The sequence below is a fragment of the Fukomys damarensis genome, unplaced genomic scaffold (genome assembly GCF_012274545.1).
Source record: "Fukomys damarensis isolate Sample0158 unplaced genomic scaffold, DMR_v1.0_HiC HiC_scaffold_30, whole genome shotgun sequence".
NCBI lineage: Eukaryota > Metazoa > Chordata > Mammalia > Rodentia > Bathyergidae > Fukomys > Fukomys damarensis.
This window is the reverse complement of record NW_022900942.1, coordinates 59833878-59847489: the sequence shown is the minus strand read 5'-3', so window position 1 is coordinate 59847489 and position 13612 is coordinate 59833878. Positions and strand designations below refer to the sequence as shown.

General features: G+C 40.4%; 1 long non-coding RNA gene across 1 annotated transcript; it reads left to right on the top strand.

Annotated features, from left to right (window-relative positions):
- The first annotated feature begins 7531 nt into the window (after positions 1 to 7531).
- LOC104872454 lies at positions 7532 to 11558 on the top strand. Its single transcript, XR_783184.1, has 3 exons — positions 7532 to 7710; positions 10851 to 10972; positions 11376 to 11558. It is a non-coding gene; the product is annotated as an uncharacterized LOC104872454 (long non-coding RNA).
- Positions 11559 to 13612: the final 2054 nt, after the last annotated feature.

Sequence of the window (13612 nt, the reverse complement as noted above, 5' to 3'; positions counted from 1 at the left end):
TATTTTTTTTCATTGAGTTTATTGGTACTTTTTAAGTAGACTTTTAAGTACAGTTACATTCATCATTGGGATCTTGTACCTTTACATGACAGATCCTGGTTCTCATTTTTTCCCCATACCCCTTCCCTCCCTTCACCCCCTCTACCTCCCCTGTTTACAAAGACTGTTTCCATTTTTTCCTTTTATCTTATTTTTTCTTTTCCCTTATTTCCTTTCCCCTACCCTTCCCACTTCCCCTACACCTTTAGCCTTTTTCTTCCTATTTCACATTATCAGTTATACAATTTGGATCTTATTTACACTTTAGTTTTTCACACCAGAGAAACTATTCGGTTTTTACACAAGTGTGTCTTATTTATATCACTTAAGAGTATGGCCTCAATATGCATCCATTTTCCCATGAATGACTCTAATTTTTCAATCTTTATGACTGAGTAGTACTCCATTTTATAGAAAAACCACATCTTCTTTATCCAGTCTCCAACTGATGGGCAATTGGGCTGTTTCCAAGTTTTAGCTATTACAAACTGTGCCATTTACACATGGACTGTACCTTTTTCTTTACTGATTTAGTTTTCCTTTCTCCATGGGTAAGCAAAACACAATCTATAGCTGTACAGTTTCATCTATACAGGGTGTGGCACTGTCTGGAGTCATTTTTAATAGTCCCACCGAGGAGTGTCTCCAGCATCTAATGGGTAAAACATAGGGAGACTGCTAAATATCCTACAGTACACATGCCCGCCCATTACAGAGACTTGCCTGAGGAACCCTGATTTAGATCTTCAATTATCCAGTAGGACTTTTAGTCATGATAGAAATGTGTTCTTATACAGCAGCCACTATTATATATGGCTGTTGAATGCTTGAAATGTAGCTGGTATCACAGAATACTGAATTGTTGATTTAACTTTTAAATGTAAAGTCTAAACCATAGGTCTCCTGTCTGAATACCTTGGTTTACAAAGGCTGGGCAGAAAAGATTGCTGCTGAGAGAAAGGAGAACTGATGAGGGTATTTAGAGGAAACTGCAAGGGAAGTGTGTCTACAAAGTCACTGAAGGCAGTATGGTCTCTGGTGGAAAAATAGCAGGTTATATGTTTGTTTGTTTGTTTGTTTTTGTTTTGTCTTTCAAGACAACAGCCAGGTTCTATGGGTCAGTAATTTAAACTGTGTGGAGTAGTTTGGCTCTCTCTCTATCCCATATATGGGGCCTTAGCTGGAAAGACGAATGACTGAGGGCTGGTGCTTTGGCAGTGACAACTGACACCGGGTTCAGATGGAACTGTCAGCAGAGCACGCTTGGGCCTCCTCGTCAGTGCTTGGGCTTCCTCACAGCATGAAGGCTTAAGCATATTTCAGCTTCTTTTGTGGTAGGACAAGGCTTTCATCATCAAGGTACCTAGGAGTAAGGCAGAGATATGTGGCCTTTTGTAATGGAGCTCCTGAAGTCACATAGCATCACTCTTGCCGTAGTGTAAGTTAAGTAGGCACAGACCTGCCTATAACCAAGGTGTCAATACATGGTCGTTGCTGCTCATCAAAATAAGTGTCAGAAATCTGAAGGCATATTTTATAAGCACTACCTATTTACCTGGCCTTTAAATTTTTAATAGTTGACGTAAAAATTGCGTGTGTTTATTGTGTGCAGCTTGTTCTGAAAGATGTGTGCATCGTACAGTGCCTAAATCCAGCTACTTAATAGATGCATCACCTTGTATACTTGGGTTTTTCTTTTTGGTGAGAACACTTAAAATCTATTGTCTTACCAATTTAAAGAATACAAATGCATTTTATTAACTGTAGTCACCATGTTATACAGTAGATCTCTTGAGCTTATTACTCTTGTCTGTTTCAAATTTTGAATCCTTACTAATATCTCCCCAGCCTCCCTTCTCCTTCCTCAGACTCCCTGGTAGCCACCGTTCTTCTGTTCATTTCCATGGGTTTGAGTTTTTAGACTCTACGTCTAAGTGCGATCGTGGGTATTCAGAACATGAAAAGTTTGGAGGGACCTTTTCATCTGTCAGTGACAGGAGGCAGAGCCCAGAAAGCTAGCTTGTACTGGTTGAAAGGTGAAGTCAGTACAAACTTCCCAGGGTGAATGTGATCATTATGTATTGCAAACAGGTACTAATAAAAATAAAAAAGAAAGGTAAAACCATATATTTATTTCAGAACAGACAAGAGTTGGGTACACTGTTTTGTAGAGAAGCAGCTCCAGCTGGTGAACCCAAGAGGGTGGGCATGGAGAGAAGAGATGGTGATGGGTGAAGTAGTGAGGCAGGTGCATGAAAGAAGATGGGAAGGAGAGAAAGGAAACTGATGGCAGAAGGGCTAGATGCAGTGATGGTGAACCAATGGCACGTGTGCCACAGTGGGCTGTTTGTGCCATTGAAAGCTCTAAAAGGTTCGCCATCACCGGGCTGGAGAAAGAATGTGATCAAGCTAGGTGAAGGATATTTCTCATAGAGGAAAAATAGCTACCAGTAGCTTCTCCTCCTTTGCTCTAGTGCCACTGTTCCCATGTGTAGCAGTCAGGGTCCTACCAGGAAATACATGATATATCCAAATTGGGATGATTTGAGAGAGATTTCATAAAGCAGAGGAAGATAGTGTGAGTCCTCAAGACTGGCAGCAGTGTGCTCACCGTCTCGAGGCCTGAGTGGTAAGGGAGAGAGACATTTCCAAAACCCAGAACAGCAGAAGTCTCTGAGGACAGGGCTGCAGGTAGGAGTTGTGACCTTTGGTAGAGGACTCAGGCCACTGTGCCAGATCTGTCTGGTAGGAAAATACCCTGACTTCATTCCCTGCTTCCTTGTAATCTTTCTCCGGGGCTTCTATTGCCCATCTTCAGATAGAAGCCAGAACACAGGTCACAGTGGGGGTGGGATGCACACAGCGTCCTGGTCTAGAGCAGAAGTTATGTGCACTCCTTTCCCTCTACCTTCTCCTTCCCTCTCAGTTCCTCTACATGCAACTTTTCCCCCCTCCTTTATTCAGCTCTTTTGTTAGCTCCATTCTGTCCTTTATGGTTAAGATTATTTTAAGTATGGCATGTGGCATGTAGTTCAGTATCTGTGCTGTTGGCCTAAAAACAGACTCAGGTTCTTTGCATCGTTAGCCTTTGTACAAATTCCTGAGCTATACCCCAGCTCTCTTGTGTGGAACAAAGCTTTGTAACTTCTGTTCATCCTGAGGTCAGTTTTATGTGCTGGATGCAGCCCTGTACCTATACCTAGACACAGAGTGAATGACCACACGATATCCTAGTATCACAAGTTACTTTGAACTTCCCAGATGTTGTAAAGACTGACTTACCTGCCAGCAGGTGGCATTAGAAGTCATGGGAGCATGAAAAGATGTTAGTTTACCAACTGAGATCCTAAGCTCTGGACATCGCTTAGTAAGGTGATTTCATCATCCAGCAGTGATACAAGAAGGGTTAAACTAGGTTGGAAGTGGACAGAAGATTTACAAGTGCAGTTTAGAGATGGAATATATAGGCCTAGCCGTCTGGTTAGACTTGGGAGCAATGACTACCTTTAGTTGTCCTGTAATAGCTAGCTCAATGTCCTAAATTGCGTCAAAGCATTTATTTACCTCTTGTAGTCATTTTGACTTTGGAGAAGAGCCAGAAGTTGCATGGTACTAGTTCCAGTGAACAAGGTAGATGAGCATATGGTGTAATGTTTGTGCCACACCCCCCCACACACCAAGGATCAAATTCAGGGCCTTGCCCTTGCCAGGCAGGTGTGGCACCACTGAGCTATATCCCCAGCCCCTACTGTAATGTTTGTGTGAGCCTTTCTTTCTGTTGGATGGCACTTGATAGCAGTATTCAATGTATTTTTTTAATCACACCTCATACAGACTCAAGAAAGAGGACTTCTGGAACTGCTTCAGAAAGTGGCAAGAAGAATGCGATAACTGTGTTGACAGTGAGCGGAAGTATTTTGAGGGGGATTCCTGGCGACGTGTCTTTTGCTGTAATAATTTTAAAATTTTCAACATTCTCTCTATATTTCTCTCACAGCTTGCATGAAAGGATGTTCTGTCGTGCCCTAGTAACCAAGTCAGAGGTTGGCAGAGTTGGATAGAGAAGTAGGTGAGGGATGGAGAACCAAGCATGTAGTAATTAACAGAGCTAAATTCTGTACAGCAAAGATACTCAGTTTTTTGGCTTAAGACCCCTTTTCATTATTAAAGATTACCCAAAACCAATGCCCCGATTTATGATGTTTCTCAGTTTCTATGATGTAAATTCCCCTCATGGACTGTTTCACACTATAAATAGTTTTTCTTGCATTCTAACCCCAACACACCACTGGATACCTCTTGATATTTACCATTTAATATTGAAAATTAAAATGTAAAACATTTACTGTATTTCATTTAAAAATAACTATTGGGCCAGGGTTTTAGCTTAATGATTCTGTTGCCTGTTTCACAAACACAAGGTCCCAAGTTCGATCCCCAGTACAAAAAAATTTTTTTTTTATTATTCGGGCTGGGGATTTAGCTCAGTGGTGCCACCACCTGCCTTGCACATGCAAGGACCTGAGTTCGATCCTTGGTACAAAAGAAAATTATTATTATTGTTAATTAGATGTTAACACATTTTCATATTTTTATTAATGCAATCGGTTACATGGATTTTAGCAGATTAAATTATATATGTGTATCCACACATGCACACAGATACATATCTTGGTTCTCAAACTTTATTCACAGAATTGTGGAAAGAATTGTTTGTAAACCAAGGTACTGTGTATAATAAGTCTTTACAGAAAATAACTAGATTCTCATCTCTGCTTCTGTATTAAATATGTTACAATATCACTTGTCATCACCTATTTCTGGAAAATTTCACCATATAATTATGAGAGAATAAATACAAAAGATAAGTTCCTTGTCATTGTTATGCAAACATTTGAGCTGCAGACACCCTGAAAGGACCTGGGATACCCCCACAGACCCCTGAACTACTTTGAGAACTGCTGCTATGTGAAAAACTGGGTCACACGGTTTTATTAATTTCATGTTCTAATAGTTTCAGTAACCATTCCCCAAATGGTATCGATGTATTATTTCATATATGTGTGTGCATATACATATATACATATGGTAAAAATGTACAAAATAAAAATTTTAAGGTTGAAATGAGCAAAATGAATGAGATCAGTTGTTTTCCTTCCTGCCCCTAAGCCTTGAGTTGCACGGTCCACATCTCTTTGGAGACCTACTGTTGTAAGAATGATGCTGATCAGGGCTGGGGATTTAGCTCAGTGGTTCTACCACCTGCTTCTTTGCAAGCACAAGGTCCCAAGTTCGATCCCTGGCACACACACTCACACACACACACACACACACACACACAAAATGATGCTGATCATAAGACCTTTGGATTTAGTGAGTAGGAAGCCTGTATTATGAAACTTTGAAAAATATATCTGTAGAGAATTAATGTTTCTTAGGAATGAGGGAATGATAGGGGGTGAAGAAGTTGAGATAAGCTACTCTTAACACTTGGTGAGGGATGGAAAGACAATAATTGATTTTCTGGAGGATTAGGTAGACAGGACATTTGAGTCCAGACACTAAAAGAAGCCAATTGTCAGTGTAAGAATTAGTTATCTTTGACTTCTTTTCCAAGAGCAAAATAAACAAAGGTATAAAATCCTTGGCAGATGTTCTGGAGATAGCCTGAGAGCAGTACTGTATTTTTATAATAGAGTCAGATAATAAAAATAGTTAGTAGTTGATTGAGGTTTCATTTTTCTGAGTAGTTTGGAGTCATTCTTCCAGTGGTTTTCATTTGGCGGGGCTCTGCTGATCTGGCTTGCTCTTTGCAGATAGGTATACTTCTCAAATGAGCATTTTTTCATGAATGAGCCATTGAAGATAATCTTCTAAAGAAAGATAAATTGTGCCTAAAGTGACACCCATCCACCACATGCTTAGCACGGGAACTTTATTTTGGAGATACTGTGCCCTGCTACATACCAACCAGTCCCCAGAAAGGGTTCACTTAGCACATGCTAAGGTATCAAGGCTGTAGAGGAGAATGCATTTTTGCTGACTACTCTTAGTGGCAAAGAGGACTCCAGCAGCCAAGGAAATCATCTCTGGTAGTAGTTTAGTGACTGTGAAATAAAAATAGGAGCCAAGAAAATGATAACCAAATCAACCCAGGGGGCAGCTGTCTGCTCCACCAACTCTTGAAAGTTCACTTCTAGGGGCTTTAACATATACCCTATACTGTGGGGGGCTGGGGTTGTAGCTTAGCGGTGGAGCATTTGAATGATGTGTGTCAGGTCCTGAGTCTGAGCCTCTGGGCTGCAAAAGAAAAAAAGTTATTCAGTACTAAGTGACAGTAACTGTTTTGAGCTAAGGTCACTCACTTTAATCCTAGGTTTCTCAGCAAGGCAAGTGATATCATCATTGTTTTGTAAAGGATGAGGCTCTGAGAGGTGAGGAAATTTACACAAAGCTGCCTAGTTAGTAAGAGGCAAAAGACGGGCCGGGAATTTAGTTCAGTGGCACCGCACCTGCCTTGCAAGCACAAGGTCCTGAGCTCAGTCCCTAGTACCACCAAAAAAAAGGAGAAAGAAAAAAAAAGGCAGAAGAAGGTGCAGACTTTCTATCTTGTTCAAGACTCTTCTATCTTGTACATTTGTGATGTAGAATCATCATACTAATGATGATCCCAAAGCAGCAGAGCCTTCAGGGCCTTTGGCTTTGGTTTAGATTTTCTAATGTAATATCATATTTGACTAATCATGCCCACAAAAATCAAGACAGTATCAGGGTTGTAAATACTCTCTCTCCCTTTTTGTCTTTCCATTGAAAGTCATAAAAACCTCCTTCCAAACTTAGATCTAAACAACATTTCTTAGAATCTTCTGAATTGGCTTAGGTTTATATCCTCTCTCAAAGCCGGATTGCACTGTTATTTCTCCATCTTTATTGAGAGTAAACCAATTCTGATGGATTCATTGGTTTCTTTATCCCCACTGTGCACATATAGACCTTTTTCTCCTAAATGTAAATTTAAGGGCTGGGGTTGTAGCTCAGCAGTACAGTGCCTACCTGCCAAGCACGAGCCCCTGAGTTCAATCCCCCATACCCAGAAAAAAAATTTTTTTCAATGGTGGGGATCTAGCTGGAGTACTTACAAATACAAAGCATGTATTCTACCACTGGGCTATATCTTCGGCCCTGAATTTTAATTTTTTAAGTAAACAAAATGACCATTTAACAATCTCTTGCTTATTCTGGTGTCAAAAAGTTCAAAATTCTTTTCCTTGACTAGCTAAATCAGAAACAAATAGGGGAATTTATGTGAGAAGGATTACTTGGAACATGGGAGATATTTGTCTTGCCTGTTTGCCTGTTCTTCCTGGGTCTGCCATCAGTGCTTTTTTTCACCAAGGCTACCTGATTATTGTGGCTGCAACTCTGAGTTGCTATGGTGATGTGTCTACTCTGACACCGTTTCTTTATGACACTTACTCTTTACATAATCCATTCTTAGACTCTCAGAGGTAATAGGAGATGGTGTAAGAAGATTAGGAAGATCCCACTGACAGCTGGGCATGCAACTTGGAAAGTTGAGGCAGGAAGATCACTGTGAGTTCAAGGCCAGTGTGAACTACATTGTGAAACCCTGTCTCAGAAAACCAAAGAGAGAAATAATCAGCAGTGAAGGTAAATATTATATACAGATGTCCAACATATATCATCTTAAATAAAAATTTAAGAAGCATTCAAATGTTCAACATTAAAGGAATGATCATGTTTATCACAAAGATAAACATCCGTTCCCAGCCCCCTAAAATTTGGGGGGGTCGGAGCAAAAGGACATACATCTGAATATTCAAAAGTTATGCTTCCTCCTCCTACTTTGACAAATACAACTTCTTCTTGGCCTTCAAGGCCAGGTTTCAATTTAGAATCCCCAGGCTCCCTGGAATGCCAGGCTGGAATGCGGTGGCTGGGGAGAGGCAGCCCCTCACTCTCCCCAGCTCTGATGTAGCCCAGCACTAAGGGGTTGCACATGCTGGTGGGGACCCAGCTCTCACTCCAAGGTCCGTCGGTACCTTTTGCTCCCTTTGGTCCTGGGGTGCACGCAGCACTTTGCAGTCTGCCCTTAAGGACAGTTCTGGAGAAGGGGTGTAAACAAGGGCTTCTGACCATGGTATTTCAGAAGCTGAGATCTTTAGAATCACCTGGAAGAATGAACCCCTCATCTCTGTATGGCCAGAGCAGAGCTGCCGTGAGACACGGTCCAGGGAAAGGGAACCGTTATCAGCTGAGGGCAGTACTGTCTGCTAAAAAAGTTTAATAACATGAAACTTTTCAGTATGGTTTTATGTGAATGAAGTTTAGAAGTAAATATGAAAACTGATCTTAATTATGTGAGGAGAAATGCACACAAAAGGAATTGGGAGGAAAGTAACAACTAGAGGGAAACATGACAAAATGTTGAATGCAGTTGCCTCCGAGGGCTGAAATTAGGGTGAATTTTTTTCCCCAAGTTCTGGAGATTGAACCCAGGGCCCCAAGGGTGGTAGGCAAACACTCTACCATTGAGCTACATCCCCAATACTTTTCTTTTTTGAGACAAGGTCTCACAAAGTTGCCCAGTCTGGCCCTGAACTTAGAATCCTCCTACCCCAGCCTCCCCAAAAACATTACTCTTGTGTCTCTGCCAGCCTCCCCACATTTTATGAAATGAATGAGAAAAGAGATAGAAATTCTCTGCCTGTCAGGGTATCTGCAGTTCAAGGGAAAGTTAACACATAGAACAGATGATGATCAATCTGAAAGTGCTATTCAATCAAAACATAAGAAAGTTCAAAAAGTATAACTACAGAGGGACTGATTAGTGCTGAGGGTGGGATCATTGGCAATTCATTTCTTCTAGGTCTGGTGAGAGAGTTTCACCCAAGTAGGAAGTGTTTATGTTTATATACTAAAATAACTCAAACAAGAAGACTTAAGCCCAGAATGTCCCAGGGACCATGACTGTATTTCTTACCCTCTTGTATACATATGTTAAGTGATGATTAAGGGTGCATAATGTACACATTTGTTCAAAGATCACTCAGAAGCTAGTTGAGGATATGCCTACAGAATAAACTGCTGGCATAGTCTGCTTACTGCAGTAACTAGGGAAGCATGTTTTTGTGACAAGTGAAAAATCAGTCTGCCATCTTGCATTATTTACAGCACCAGCAAAAGTAGGGCATCAGCAATTTCCTTTTGTTCCAGTCTGTCTAAATGGTAGTCTGGCTCAAATTATAGAAAACCAGAGAAAGTACAATATTATATTAAAATACTCTTAAGATTACAGCTGAAATTTGTCTCCTTGATCTTTCTGTCTCTGCCAAATGGCACTGACTCATTTAGAAGTGGCCAAAGAGACCAAGCTAAGATTGATAGGCAGAATACCAGGCACTGAGATTGTTATTCCTACTTTATCCATGTGCTTTTGTGTTCTTGGAGCTGTCTGAGTTTGCCTTTTCCCATGTTACCTGGCAGTAAAAAGCACCTCTATCATACAGAAGCATTGTAAAAAAGATAGGTAACATTTCCAGAAGTTGTTTTAAGTATCTATATAAATACAGAGTTATACTGTCACTGTTGTTCCATGACTTGTTATTACTGTTATAAAAATTTTCTTGGGCTGGGGATTTAGCTCAGTGGTTCTGCCATCTGCCTCACAAGTGCAAGGTCCCAAGTTTGATCACAGCACCAAAAAAAAAAAAAAAATTCTTTGTCAGTACCAATTCTTAACAAGTAGATGTAAACTTATTGAAATAGGAACCTTCTTTTCTAATAAATGTTTTTAAAATTCCTCTGCCCACGTATATAATTTTTTTGGGGGGGTACTGGGGATCGAACTCAGGTCCTTGCTCTTGCAAAGCAGCCGCTGGAACCACTGAGCTAAATCCCCAGCCTATATAATATTTTTTTAAAAAGTGAGGAATTAGGAAAATGAAGGTCTAAAGGGGGAGGCAAGTATCCTAGAGTCTTTATTTAGTTAGGTGTTTTTTGTTTTTGTTTTTTTGAGACAGGGTCTCACTATGTAGTTCAGGCTGGCCTCGAACTCATGGTGATCCTCCTGCCTCAGCCTCCCAAGAGCTGGGATTACAGGCGTGCACCACAACACCCAGCAAGGGTCCTAGGGTCTTTAAGCAGTTATTCTGGACATTGGTGTGAGTGGACAGGGAAGAGCTTGTAGGAGCTGAGAGCACTGCCTGCTGATGAAAGGACTTCACCTCACAGGGAGGTGTGCGGGAAGCTGTCTCCCAGGTACTGACTGCTGGCTCCATAGCCAGCATCTGGATTTGAGCTTGGATTCCTTTTTGGCCTGCAGGCAGGAAGAAAGCCTAGATTGGAACAGAGGTGAACGAGGGAGGCAGTGGACCCTTCTGACTTCAGCCACATTCCAAGGCTGCTTCCTCACCTCTTGCTTCCCAGATTGTGCACCGTCTTCCCCCTCTGCCTACTGTAATCCAGAACCACACAGGGCAAGAGATTCTTAGACGTCTGTTTCCTAGCTTAACCAAGTTGACAAAACCCACTTCTGCATACCCACTTTAACTGATTTTTTTTTCACCTATGCAGCCAGTTGTGGATCCCAGTCATTCCAAATGAAGAGCGCTTCTATGATTTACTCTTTTTACATTTAAAGTATGTTGATAAGTGATGCTATACTTTATACAGTATAAAACTCAACAAAAGTTGTTATTTTTACATAGTTTTAGAGTTAAAGTAATTAACTGGGTAGGAATTCCAGTGTTCGCTATAGAGAAAAATCAGTGTTTTCTCTCTTCTCTTAGGAATCCCCCAGTGGCAGTTAGGAAAAACAGAAGCAGATAGGAAACTCCAACTTTGACAAATCTAGAAGATATCTGAAACCACAAATTATAATGTGTGAGGAGGCGCTACCAATACAGCAAAGGTAAACTAGACAGGGTAGACACTTAGGATGCTTCACGCAGTGCAGATCTGAGACAAAGCTGGTAGAACCGTTGGCAGAGGAAGTGGAACATCCTCAGGATCAAAACCAACAACCCTTTGTCTGGACCAGTGAGCGGGTGTGCAGTCTGATTCGAGGGCTAGTATGGCCTAAAGAAGACGCAAGCTAATGGGGACTGGAAACAGTATTTGTAGGAAGCAGTCTATGATTTAGGCTGGGTAGACCTTAACTATTGCTCTCTTCCAGTTAACAGAAATTAAAGCTAAAATAACTCACGCACGCGCACACACACACACACACACACACACACACACACACACACACACCTTTGTATCATACAGAATTTCTGCTTCCTCAAAACATGGTCTTTGTCCCTTTCCCATAGAAGTCTGCTGTAAATTGCTACTGTTAGAAGTACTCACTTCATTCCGGAATGAATAAGTATCAAAAAACAAAACTGCAAAGAATTAAACAAAGGTAAAACCAGAAAGAGTTGTTAGATTTTAATTACAATTCCAAATGGTTTGTGAACTAACAAGAAAAAAAAGGTTTCTTCAGAAAAACATAGAAATTGTCACCAAATGAGACATATATTAAAAATATATGTTAGTGAGACCCTGTCTCAATAAAAGGGGAGTAGGGGTGTAGCATGCATCAGGCCCTGGATTCAAGCCACAGAACTGCAAATAAATGTGCATATGTGTGTATAATATTGTAATTACTGCTTAAAAACCAAGAGCTTGGAGCAAAGAGCTCAGGGAATTTATGGTAAGTCAACAGCAGGATAAAATGCAGTAAAGCTCAAAAAAGAAAAGACAAAACTATTTTAGCAACAAAGACATTCTTGGAAGTGGCACAAAAAGAGAGATTCTGAAACATAGGGAGAGACAGAAAGTAGAACTGAAACGAGAATGAAAAATGGAAGGACAGGGCCGGGGATTTAGCTCAGCGGTTCCTCCACCTGCCTTGCAAACACAAGGTCCCAAGTTTGATCCCCAGTACAAAAAAAAAAGGAATGACAAGGAATAATTTTAAAGAATCAAAGAGACAATAATGCATGTAGAAAACATTAGACAAACAAAATCTGGTATCTGAGCCAGGTGCTACTGGGGAAGCGGTGGCAGGAGGATGACGTTTGAGGCCAGCCTGGAAAATGTATCTCAAAATGGAGATTGAACAAAGGTCCGTGGATGTAGCTTAGTTGTAGAATTCTTGCTTAGCATGTGCAAGCCCTGGGTTCAACCCCAGAACTAAAAAAAAAAAAAGAAAGGAAAAGAAAAGAAAGTCTGGTATTTATATAACTACTTTCCCTAAAGAAGATGAAAAAAAGATACAATTTAATATTTTATAAAATTAATAGGCATTAGTAAAAAACATTTTTTTGTCCAATACTCGGGACACAACTCGGGGGGAAGGAAGAGGGAGGGAAAGCAGTTATACAATTACCAGGGAGGGAAAGAAAGAAGGAAAGAAAGAGGGAGGGACGGAGAAGGGAGGGCAGAAAGAATGGAAGGCAGGCAGGAGGCTGTATCTGGGCTCTATGTAGGGGTTCCACAGTTATCTACAGGGGCTAGCAGTTTGGCACCCACGGTGGGTTCCGGATCCAGTCCTCTGTGGATGCCGAGGCCTGACTGCTGTGCTGCTGTCCAGACCACTTTCCATTGCTGGTTTCTACCACTTTCCCTTTTTACTACAAAATTTCTGAGTTAAAATACAAATTTAAAAACTGTAGATATTAACTTGCTGAACCAGTTCACAAGATCCATTTTGGGTACAAAAAGCTAATTTTAAACTTTGGTCTTTAAAAAATTATATTATTCTGTATGTTCATATATGTGTGTGTGTGTGTGTGTGTATAGATAATGTGGTGAGACAACATTACAAAAATTGAATATTGTGCAATTAAAATAACATCTCTGATAAAATTTAAGAACTCTTAACAGATACCAAAAACTTCAATCAACAAATTGAAAAAATACTATTTTCCAGCTTTTAAAGAATTGGAGCACAATAATCAAGATAAAGGGCCAGGGATGTAACTCGTTGGCACAGCACCTGCCTGACAAGCAAGGTCCTGAGATTGATCCCCAGTAATGGGGGAAAAAATAATAATCAAGATAAAGACCTATTGAATGGATTTCAGAGATTAAGAAAGGCAAAAGGAGAATCAAGCCAGCACCACACTTTTGTAGAAGACTGAAGTTGAATATCCCTTTTCTAAAATGCTGAGAATCAGAAGTTTTTCAGATTTCAGTGTTTTAAAAAATTTGCTTAGACTTTACCAGTTGAGTGTCTGTAATCCCAAAATCCAGACTATGATATGCTCTAAAATTTGAACTTCTACTCAAAACCTTTTCTGATTTTAGATTTTCAGGTGAGGAATGTTCAACCTGTATTCAGTTCTAAAGGAAGAATGGGTATCTAGACCTAGATGGGGAAATGGAACTCATTGATCTCTAATTTTACATTCAGACAAATTATCATTTAAAGATAATAGACACATATTTTTATGAGAACTCAGGAATGGAGCTCCTGTGGTTCTTGCAGTGTTGAACCAATGGTTATGGGAACAAATGGAGCCCCTTTAATTGTAGAGAATAGGCTTAAAAATATTGGAGAACA